The following is a 12,078-nucleotide window of genomic DNA, read 5'->3' as shown; positions in this document are numbered from 1 at the left end:
ACGAAACGCTCTGTAGCGCTGTTTGTTCGCTGTCGGCTACGGTAGAAACATGACGTCACAATATGTCAAGCTTCATAGAAGGGGGTGCCTGCGGTTATGTAGATATAAATGACTCAAAACATAACGGTTCATTAAGTAAGGTCTTTATACACCACTGAAAACATAGTTATGGATCTTATATTGCATTTCTGTCAATAGATCCTCAGAAATATTACACATTGCACCTTTAATAACTATTCTGGGCCGGCAAGTTTCAATCCCTCAAGAAGCCTATGGAGGAGTGAGACAGCGCTCAGATTTCATCAAAAATATCTTAATTTGTGTTCCGAAGATGAAGGAAAGTCTTACGGGGTTGAAACAACATGAGGGTGAGTAATTACTGACAGAGTTTTCATTTTTGTGTGAACTATCCCTTTAAGACTTCCGTTCATCTTCAGAACACAAATTAAGATATTTTTGATGAAATATGAGAGCTGGCTCACTCCTCCATAGGCTTCTAGGCAATTTCATTCTGCCGGCCCAGAAAGTTAGTAAAGACATGTTAAAATAGTCCAAGTGACTACAGTGGCTCAACCTTAAATTTATCAAGCAACGACAATAATTTTTGTGGGCCTCTTGAGTGAGTTCACAAAAGTGCCGCACTACATCGAGACCCATCTGCGTCATCTTCTCAGTTCTCGCTGATCTCGTGAACTCTAGGGCTGGGACGATTAGTGGTCGACCGATATATCGCCCAGGCTGATATATCGGCCGATATAAGGCATTTTTTCAAATATCGGCGTTGGCCGATTAGTTTTTCTGATTGGCCGACGTTTTGGAAGCGGGACTTTTATTTTGACGGGCGGCGTTGAGAACACGAGCGCCTGAGAAGAGAACTGCAAACGCCTTTCTGACTTATTTCAAAAGCATCATACTACTACATTCTCTTTAATAAATGATTCAATAACAAATACATTTTGTAACAGTCACTTGTTGCCGCCTTGTGGCGAAACAATGTAATCGATAAATGCGTTATTTTAAGCTGATTTAGGGGCCGATCACACCTAACGCGATTTTGGCAGTGAGAGGTGCCTTTTTTCAATTGATTTCTATGGCAGTGCGCGTTCTGCGCGCTGTTTATGCGCCCCAGGCGCCTCGCGTTTTTGGAGTTAAAAAAAATCAACTCCGAGCGGTAAAAGTGTTTTTTCCACTGTCCAATTGAATGAATGGAGAGGCGGGTCTTCCGTTGTAGTGATGAAAGCTACAGTTGCTTTGAACGCCGGAGAGTGTGATGATGGAGGATAATCTTGTGGTGCTCTCACGGGTTACCAGGAGCTTAACGACTTCAGGAATCGTAATGTTAACAGAAAGTAAACAAAGTTAATAAAAGGCTGATTTGACGTTTACTTGACTGAAAGGACAGCTGTTTCTGTGTTTGCCTAGCAGCCAACATAAAACGCAGTTCACTGCTCGTTCTGTGTGATTGGAACGATCACTGGTGCTGTTCTCTCAGGTTTCAACGAAAATATATTAATTTGTGTTCTGAAGATGAACGGAAGTCTTACGGGGTTGGAATAACATGAGTAATTACTGACATAATTTTTTGGTGACCTAACCCTTAAACACAGTTTTCATTTCATTTAAATGTTTACATGAAAATATTTGTAGTTGTTTTTTTGAGCTATAATGTAGCGTTTAAAATGTATGATAATATGAAATGTTCTACTTTTTGATGTGATGTAAAAGTGCGCTTATAATTCACATGGTTGTTTTAATAAAAAAATTAAGTTGAACGAATGGTGCAGAATTGTTTTTCTAACCTTAAAATAACATTTTAACATGAAAGAAAGTGGACATTTTAATGTTCTTTGAATGTTGTATTGTTAATAACATTTTGGGGGAAAACGTTGCAGGAACGTTATGCTTACCTTAAGATAATGTTCCAGCAACGTTATATGCCAATGTTCCAGCAATGTTATGCGAACGTTCCGACAACATTATGCTAACCTTAAGATAACGTTCCATGAACGTTATGCTAATCTTAAGATAACGTTCCATGAACGTTATGCTAACCTTAAAATAACGTTCCATGAACGTTATGCTAACCTTAAGAATGTTCCAGCAACGTTATGCTAACATTCCAGCAACGTTATGCTAACCTTAATATAACATTCCAGCAACGTTATTCTAACCTTCAGATAATGTTCCAGCAACATTATGCTAACGTTCCAGCAACGTTATGCTAACATTCCAGCAATGTTATGCTAACCTTAATATAACGTTCCAGCAACGTTATGCTAACCTTAAGATAATGTTCCAGCAACGTTATGCTAATGTTCCAGCAACGTTATGCTAACCTTAAGATAATGTTCCAGCAACGTTATGCTAATGTTCCAGCAACGTTATGCTAATGTTCCAGCAACGTTATGCTAATGTTCCAGCAACGTTATGCTAATGTTCTAGCAACGTTATGCTAACGTTCCGGCAACGTTATGCTAACCTTAAGATAACGTTGCAGCAACATTATGCTAACATTAAGAAACCATTCCAGCAACGTTATGCTAACCTTAAGATAACGTTCCAGCAACATTATGCTAACGTTCCAGCAACGTTTTGCTAACATTAAGAAACCATTCCAGCAACGTTATGCTAACCTTAAGATAACGTTCCAGCAACGTTTTGCTAACATTAAGAAACCATTCCAGCAACGTTAAGCAAACTGGACATTTCAACGTTTTTAGAACATTTCAAATCAACGTTCCCACAACGTTCTCAGAACATAATTTTGTTAGCTGGGATGGTTGTCTCCATCCCATAAATAGATTGGCAGGCATACTGTAGAAGCAGCAGTCCCCATGGGGGTATCTTTGAATGTTTCTTCGCTGTACACTTATCTGGAAGAGGGCCTGGCTCTCAGTTGCCAGTGTTTGCGTCCCATGTGCCTCCCTGGCCTGGTAAAGGTTACACAACAAACAGCACTTGCTTTCTCTGCATACAAATGGGCAAAATGAGCTGGAGAGTTTCCAAAGTCACATTTGGAGAATAAAAACTGTTTGTCAAAACACATTTTCTCAACACATCCCACTGCAGATTATTCATTCACAATGCATTTCCACAAACATCTGATGAGATAAAAACACTATGTGAAATGTGAAAAGGTCACAGTGAAACGGACCACCATGTAAGCCCTTTTAGCTTAAATTATTCCCAGCGTCACTCGTCATAGCATTTTTACTAGTAAGAATTTAATTCGAGAGCTCTTCGATACAATTCTTAGTAACAGACAGTTACATTTAGAGCTCTCTGTTTATAGGCTAATGGTTACAAGTAAGAATTGAATTGTAGAGGTCTCTTTTAATTCTTACTAGTAAACATGTAATTACGATGAGAAATGCTGTGAATATTTTAAGCTAAAACGGTTTGCCATACCCTGAAAATAATAATAAAAAAGAGAGTTGAAGGACTCTGCTGGTCTATACAAAGTACATTTGACAGACATATAGGCAGTATGTCTTTGGTTTAGCTAAAACTCTGTAGCAGAAACAACTAGAAAACACTGCAAGTTAACCCAGTACATTGTTACAGAGCAAAACAAGTGCTGTCAAAACTCATGTGATGATTGATTTTCCTTTCTCAGGTTCTCCCATCTCCCCTATATTGTTTGTGCGGAGATCAATATCTCGACCCTTTTTTCTTTATCTGTCTCTTTGTTGCCTCTGTGTACTCTTTAAAGGCCAACATGGGACCCCCGCTCTTCAGCCCTGAGGTTCCTCCCCAATTACGAAGGGCGCTTTAATGAGAATATTTTTGTATCTCCAGGGGCTGGTCATGGTAAAGAGCTGAGCTGAAGCTTTTGGTCCAGGGGTTTTAGTTGGCATGTCTCTGATGTATTCCAAAGAGAGTGTCGACTAGACTATTTTACACATTTTACTCATCTTAACCTTGAGAATGACACTGGAACAGGTGCACTGCAAGGACTCAATTGATCACTTTCACTTTTATAATGCCTGTCCACAACAAGATGAAATATTCATAGTGAATGTTCATTGCAAACAATATATTCCTATGGACCTATTCACATCAGATACGAAAATATGTCGATAGATTGATACGAGCTTTCGGTCACGTTTTACTGCATGACATCCCAGTAAAAATAGCAGTAAACGAATGTTATGTTAGTTGTTTAATACACGGCTACTTGCTAAATAAATAAATATGTGGGCATGACATAACATAATTGGGCAAATCATTGTTTTATAATTTTACCCGTACAGTATCTTAAAGTTTGCTCTAAAAAATTTTAGCAACAATTCGAAAACACTGCAGCATTATTACAGAATTATTAAAACTGAAGTTCTCTAAGGTCATTTTCACTGCAATCAATAACTGAGACACAAGATGACAGCAGTTGCGTTCATGAGTGAGATATGAGACATGAACCCGGTAGAGCCGGTTTCAGTTAACAGAGCGCAGTCTGATATAATGTGTTGCCATGGATGGCAGCAATTATTCGGAAATATCCTTCTAATAAGTAGTCATATTCAAGACATTTCAATTAAAGCATTTCTGACAGTACATTGTTTGTTTACGTGTCTATTTAATTAGGTTTGTTTATATTGTGTAATTTCCAGGTAAAAGGTTAATGAACAATAACACTGCATTTGCATGTCAGTTTGATAATGTGCGCATGTATACTCTTCAGAGTTATCTAGTGGTTTAGGCTTTTGTTAAAAGGAGATGAGACATCCCCTAAAGACCAGAAACCCTGAGGCCTATGTGTGTTTGTCTAACAGCAGGGATAAATCCCTCATATTCCTCTGTACAAAAACAAGTCAAACTCAGGAAGTCTGCCCTGCAGGCCTTGTCACAAGAAGCATCCGAAAAGAAAAAAAAACAGTGAGTAGTAGAGAGAGAGAGAAATATATATAATCCTCACGGTTGACTAGCTCCTACAGTAGTAAAAAAGTGGAATATGGTCATAGTGAATCATAAAATAGCTCAAATACCTTTTGATCAAAGCTAGAAATCAACTGTGAAGGTTTCCTAACTGTTCATTTTATATGGTTCACTATACAATCAACAACTCTAATCCTCTTACAAATGATACAATACTTGCTGCTCATGCATTTATGAATGCAAGACTCACCAGCGGCTATTCATGTTAGCTAGGAACATACAAATAACATAGATAACAATAAACCAGTGTCAGTATTTGGCCCACTTCCTCTATTGAGGAATGAGGGAGATTTTTTGCATTATGAAGGATTGTTTACTGTCGCTGCCATCAGAAAGCAATAAATATAGTGAATGAGTCATTTTAGGCACACAATAACAGCTCCATTATAATCCACTAACTGCTGTCTGAAGGAACAATTTAGCTGTGATACATACAGTAAATCTCCGCAGGACAAATGCATTCAGGTTGGACATTATGTGTTCACGCTGAAAGCTGCTGGAAAGCAGCTCGTGTGTAGGCAATGTGGCTTATTATATATATCTCTATTGATCTCCGGAGTCAAAATTAGACTAGGAATGGGAAGTGGTTAAAAACTGTGTTTTGAAACAGGGGACAATATAGGATTTTAATCAATAGGCTCTACCATGCAGCGGCAATTATTTAAATTGAAGCTGCAGAAGAGCCAATGACACATAGTTTGTAGCTTATAATGTTTGTAGCTTATAATGATAGAGTCACATTGTATAAAGTAAGTCGGCGAACATGCAATAGAAAGAACGAACAAAGAGGACATATATTTATATTGTGGCATTTAAAATTCTAGTGTTTAGTCCATTAATGCCGGAGAAATTAAATCAAATGCATTTGCAGAAGAGTGTTCAATTGGCAGTAACTTTAAATCTGAGTTTATGTTAGATATTGGAGGTGGGGGACCCGAAACTGTGGAGGTGATACTGAGCAAAATCTAACATAATTATGCATCCTCAAAACAGTATAATTGCCTATTTTGAACCACATTTTGTACAGTACTGTATATGTAAAAACAATTGTGTAAAAAAAATGTATGTACAGACAGACAGACAGAGATAGAGAGATAGAGAGATTGATAGATTGATAGATTGATAGATTGATAGATAGATAGATAGATAGATAGATAGATAGATAGATAGATAGATAGATAGATAGATAGATAGATAGATAGATAGATAGATAGATAGATTAGTAATATGTAATTATGGTAATTCCAACATGCCGTGAATGCACCTATATTGTCATTCCTGGTCATTTTGCTCCTATATAACCCTGATTCTCCATTCTCTGACAACTAGCTTTGACATGACCATGCATGACCAACATTGTGAATTTATTTGCTGCACAACATGAAAGGAGAACATTTCCATTATTTCTGCATGCATTTGTAACAGATATGAAAAAAGAGAAGGTCACAAAACCAAATCAATGAAGGGAAAAGGAAAATCAGCTTTAATTGGCTTTTAAGGAGAGCTGTGAATCACATTAGGTCTAGTGTCAGCTCCCACCAGGCTGTTGCTGATAACAGCTGAAGGACTTCATGGCTCTAAGCTTCTGTGATTGCTCTAACACCCAGAGTATTTACCATTCAGACCTATCAAGCCTTTCCTCATGCGCAAGACAGAGAGAGACACTGAGGAGAAAGAGACGAGGCATGTGACGGAAGAGAACTTTTTCCTCCAGTCCTTAAGCAAAGAGGGTCAAGACAAACAGAACAGCATGCTAAGAGAAAGGACAATCCCTTATGACCACAGCCAAGCATGTTTATACCAATACAAGCATTAAAGATGCTGCATGCTCTCATTTTCAAGTCCCGAAAACATGAGTTCAAAGTCCCTATAGTGCAGCAGAGCAGTTGTGTTCTACCACTACAGAAAATTGAGCTCATGAATTGCATTTGAATTTGTAAGGAATTATGTATGTGTGTGTGCTGTTAATATTATGTAATGACAAAAGCAACACTGAGGTTACTCCCCATATGCTGAATAACTACAATAATCAATCATACAGTGGAGCCAAATGAATCTGACTATTTACAAACCTCTGGACTCTGGGCACATCTGGTGCAGAGCAGCAAAAAATAACACCTAGACTCACTCACATGAATGTACCTGTCAAAAAAAGAAAGAAAACCCTTATCAGAACAGCACTACGTAAAGGCAGAAAGAGGGACGCTTCTGGTCATGGTCATAACCATAAACCATAAAAATACTAATCAAACTATGTTATACAGCCTGAAAAACATGTGTGACAATTTGTCAAATCCCAGGCAAATAGAGAAATCGGCTGCATCTGCCATGCAAAAGCCTCGCTGTAATGGTGTGCAGATATCGACATAATTAAATGTTTTTAAACTGTTGTGTTATGGAGAACTCTGGCAAAATATTGTGCCTTTTACAGTAGATTCTGTCATCTAAAAATAGTAGTAGTTTCCAAATAAGTGTGTTTATTCCTAACAAAGTCAGGACTTGCTGAACCACTGCTGCACTCTCATGAGATATGTCAGTACTATTTTGTATAAGATATTATTTTAACATTACTTATTTATAATCTTGTTCATTTAAATATTCATGAACTCAATGATAGTTTAAAAAAAAGGATTTCTCTGAAGTAAGCCTTCTGGAAGTAATGAAATACTTAGCACAAAAAAATAGCACAAAAAAAAAAACTATAGCAAAATAATACAATGTCCATCTCAAAGGTTTGGTGCCTAATTCTACCCCTGCACCAAAACAAAATGATAAGAAATCAGAAAATAACTGATTACTTAAAATTAGAGATTTGAGAGTTATATTTGATTATAAAACAAATGTTTCCAGGGTATTGGGCTACAGCCCAGACTGAATATTCATGCTGTTATTTTCTGTGATATGGTCCAATGCTGATTGCCAGCGAATGTGTAAATGTGCAATTATGTATTTAAATCCCTTTGCTAATCCTGACCATTAATGCTGTTCCCTTGGGATATAAAGCCCATTAGTGGGGTTCAGTTTTTAAAAAATATTTTATTTTCTCATGTACCTGATATATAAAGACCATATGAAAAAATGTATGAACCTCAATAAATTGATGGTCTAAGTTAAATCTAAGTTTTAAAAATATATACTGTACTTTGGTGTTACTTAAATGTGGATTATTGGGTAGTATGTTACATCTCACTGAACTATTCTCCACTTGTCATTCTTCACCTGCTCACTGTGTCTTCCACCAATTTGCTTTGCTCAACAGTGTGGAAATAAGAAACTAAGGGCCCTAATAAGAGTCCAGCCTCAAAGCAGCCGTTTCAACCGGCAACTTTTACATGTACACTGGCTATTTATAGTTGATGAACATGGTGGATTAACAAGGATCCCCAGAGTCCAGTTGGAAGAAATTACTTTTAGGGTTTTGGCAAGGTCCAATAATCCATTTCAATGTCCACAGCCCAGCTGAGCATCAGGGTTGGGTTTAACGATGTTAACGCTGACTATATATAGACCGATACCATCTGATCGGGATTCTAGAAAATATAGAAGCCGACAGTAAAATCAGCAAGATGGAGTCCAGGTCTGGATACTCGATTCTATGGTTGATGGATTGTATTGTGTTAGGTCTGACAGCGCCTATTGCATCAGCAATGACTGATAGTGCATTGTCTGGTGTAATACCTGCTTCAGTCTTGCATGGAATTGCACAGCCATCCCTGAGACTGCTTTTAAGCATTTCAGGACAGTGTAAGTCTGGAGAATTAGCTGGAACAGGGCAACCCTGATGTTTTAGGCAGCTCAGAGCCCTCATCATTAGCCCTGGTGACTGTATCTCTGGCATGATCCCATGGTTGAAGTTTTATTGACTTTGTTATTTTTCCTTTGTAATATCTAAAGAGAATACTAGTTAGTCATTGAACTGGGAAGCTATACGTGATATAATATAATATTCATGTTCTGTTTTACTGACTTATTTCGTTTCTAGTCTTCATTGTTGCCTGTGGTCATGAGTCATTCATGAGTTGTCAGTTTCTAATTAGTTCTCACCTGTTCCCTGTTCTGTTGATCATCATCATCCTCCTGAGTTTATTGTCTTATTAACGTTATGTGTATTGTGTTGTAATCTTCTTCTGTGTTAAAGTCATCCTTGGATTTTACTATACCCCTGAAAATAATATAAAATGAACTCTGCATTCAACCATGCATTGGGTCAAGAGCAACAAAAAAAGAATGTGAACAGTGAAAGATAAATTGCAGGCTATCTATCTAATATTTATAAATTGTTTTAATAATATAACACAGTCAAGTGTTGCACATCTCCTAGCAACTCTGAATGGTGTTTAATGATTCAAAATGTACAGTATTGTTGAACAAATCATTTAAGTAAATGTTTCAGTGATTCACTCATAAAATGTTCCAACGATCCAAAATCGTATACTTCCCTAACATTGATGAAAAAGACATGAGTAGTATGTCCAAAATCACAGTATTCATAAAAGAGAAGGCAAAAATATACTTCTTCCGGCGAGATTCTGAAGTGTGCATACGATGGACTATCCCATGAGGCCACGGGAGAGGATTTATAAATGCCAGTGAAGTGGCATAACTGACACTGGTAGATCACATTATAATGCCAACATGGCCAATGCAGTACATCCAGATTACATTCATACTACACACATTCATACTATATAGAATATAGCGGTCGTGAAGTAATTACCTATTCAAAATAAGTACAGGACCTAGTCTACTCAAGAGAGTATGCGATTTCGGACGCAGCCCATGTCTTATTTTGAATAAGTGCTTTCTTTGCGAGCACTAAAAGACTATGTTCTATTAAGTATGAATGTGTGTATTTAAATAAAATTATGATGCACTACATTCGCCATGTTGTCATTATCATGTGACCTACCAGCGCCAGTTGTGTCGCTTCACTGCCATTCACAATTCCTCTCCCATGGCCTCATGGGATTGTAGTGTCCATCGTATGCACACTTCAGAATCTCGTCGGAAGTAGTAGGTCATCCGGGTACTTTTTGCCTATACCTTTGTCAAGTATACTGTGAATTGGGACAAACTTCTTTCATCACATACTGTTCCCTAAATAGTAGGGAAGTATGCAATTTCTGACTCAGCCACCCACTTGTTTCCTTACTGAATAAATCAGTGTTGTTGAAAGAATCAGTTGAATAAATGATTAAATGATTCACTCATAAATAGTCACTTGTCGCCACCTACTGGCGAAATGATGTTATACAGGAATGCATTAACAAAGACCAGCAAAGTAATACTAAGTGAAAGGTCCCAGTGCTGTTGGACTGAATATATCCAAAAAAAAATGTAGGACACATACTATATATATATATGCTGCATATAATATAAATTATTTGTTTTGAGATAAGCCTGATGATTCAAAGAGCATATTCTGTATAATCTGACCTTTTGTAAAACAGAATTAGCATGGCCAGTGCCCAATAAGACTTAAATATTTAGATTTTTTTTTTTTTTTTATATGGTGTGTGTCTGTGTATATATATTTCTAGACTTCCTCTTTGTGGACAGGTTATGCTGCCCTTGTGTTTTGTCCTTTCACTTGAGAGGATACGGTGACCAGCCATGCATAACAGTCCATTCGCATCCAGGGACTGAGGTGATATTTTATATTTATCAGCTATTCACTGAAGATGCTGGGCTTGCTATACAGTCATGGCCTAGGGCAAAACACTGAGAGCTCTTTGGAAAGACTACTTTTACAAACAAGACTTTAAAGGTCAGTTTTTAAAGTATAAACTTTATATTTATTTACAAACAGATATTTAACCATACGGACCAATATCCGAGGGGAAAACATTCAATGCCAAACCTCTAACATAGCCTATATCAGACAGAAATCCTAGAAATCATTACAGAGAGTAGAACATAAAAAAAAGTAATGAAAAATTAAGACACCACTCTCCGCAAACAAACAAAGAAAAACCGAGTCGAAAAGGTTGAATGCAAATCCAATGCATGAATCAAAGTAATTCTGTGCAGCAAAGAATGTACTTTTAGTATTTATATGCTGTGTATAGTGGAATCACCATTATGCAAGGACAGGCATACACCTTGAAATATAGACTTGCAATTCCCCTGCGTCCCTTTTGGGATCAGTCTGTCTGGAATCTGATCTGTAATAAGCTGCTGGTGGGACCAAAGGGGCAAAAAGAACAATGTTCAAAGGCAAGTACGTGAACATTAGCCTGTAGTAGGACAGTGTAACATCACGCTTTGTCTCCAGAGAATGTTCTTCTGAAGGGACGCTCAGACCGCATGAAAAGCAGAGCCCTTCTCTCTCAGTGCTCAAGCAATCACCGCTTTCATCTCATTGTCTTTGGATCGTACCCCGTGCCTCTGGCATTGTTTCAATTAGCTCTAAAAGGGCATCCCTTTGAGGAGTACATCGGGTCACATGCTGCCACCTCCGTTTCAATGTTTAATGGTGGCTGGCGAAGCGCAAGGTCGAAGCAAAAGCCACGAGAAAGTTCAGACAGCTATTAAGATTATTTCCCCATCTCATTTTTTGTCTCGTACGGCAGCCTCCCCCCTCCCCTCTGTTTAAAAAATGTCTTCATTTTGTTACCGCTTCCTCCTCAATCCATCTTTTCAGAGCAGCAGATTAACAAGGCAGAGCCGAATCTGCTGGCTGTGTGCATTTTCTTTGAGTACATGGGTAGAGAGTTCTTGGCACTGTGGGCTTATACACATTTCAAGCTGTTATTCCATGCGTGACCCGTGCTGCATAACTATGGAGACATAAAATATGCAGCAAAATGTGGCTTCAGGTACAGGATCTTTTAGAAACACATCGATTATTCAGGTTTGATGTCTACAGGATGCATTGCAAAGCTCGAATGATGTGTACTGTACCTCAGAGTTACTACATCAGGGGTTCTGAATGGAAATAATGAAGCGAGAGGTCAATATTTCTTTGGTTAGCGTGGTCCAGTTAGACCCTGCTGGTAGATACTACATCATGTTTCTCATGTATTCTGACTAGAGATCACGTTAACCAAATATTTTCCGTAATTGACTGAATTTATTTAGCAGTGATGGAAAAATCTGAAGGCTGTCCATCATTTTGACAGATTACACAGAGGGTGATCTATT

This window comes from Phoxinus phoxinus (genome assembly GCF_949152265.1).
Source record: "Phoxinus phoxinus genome assembly, chromosome: 12".
NCBI classification, from domain to species: Eukaryota; Metazoa; Chordata; class Actinopteri; order Cypriniformes; family Leuciscidae; genus Phoxinus; species Phoxinus phoxinus.
Note: the sequence above shows the minus strand (reverse complement) of the source record.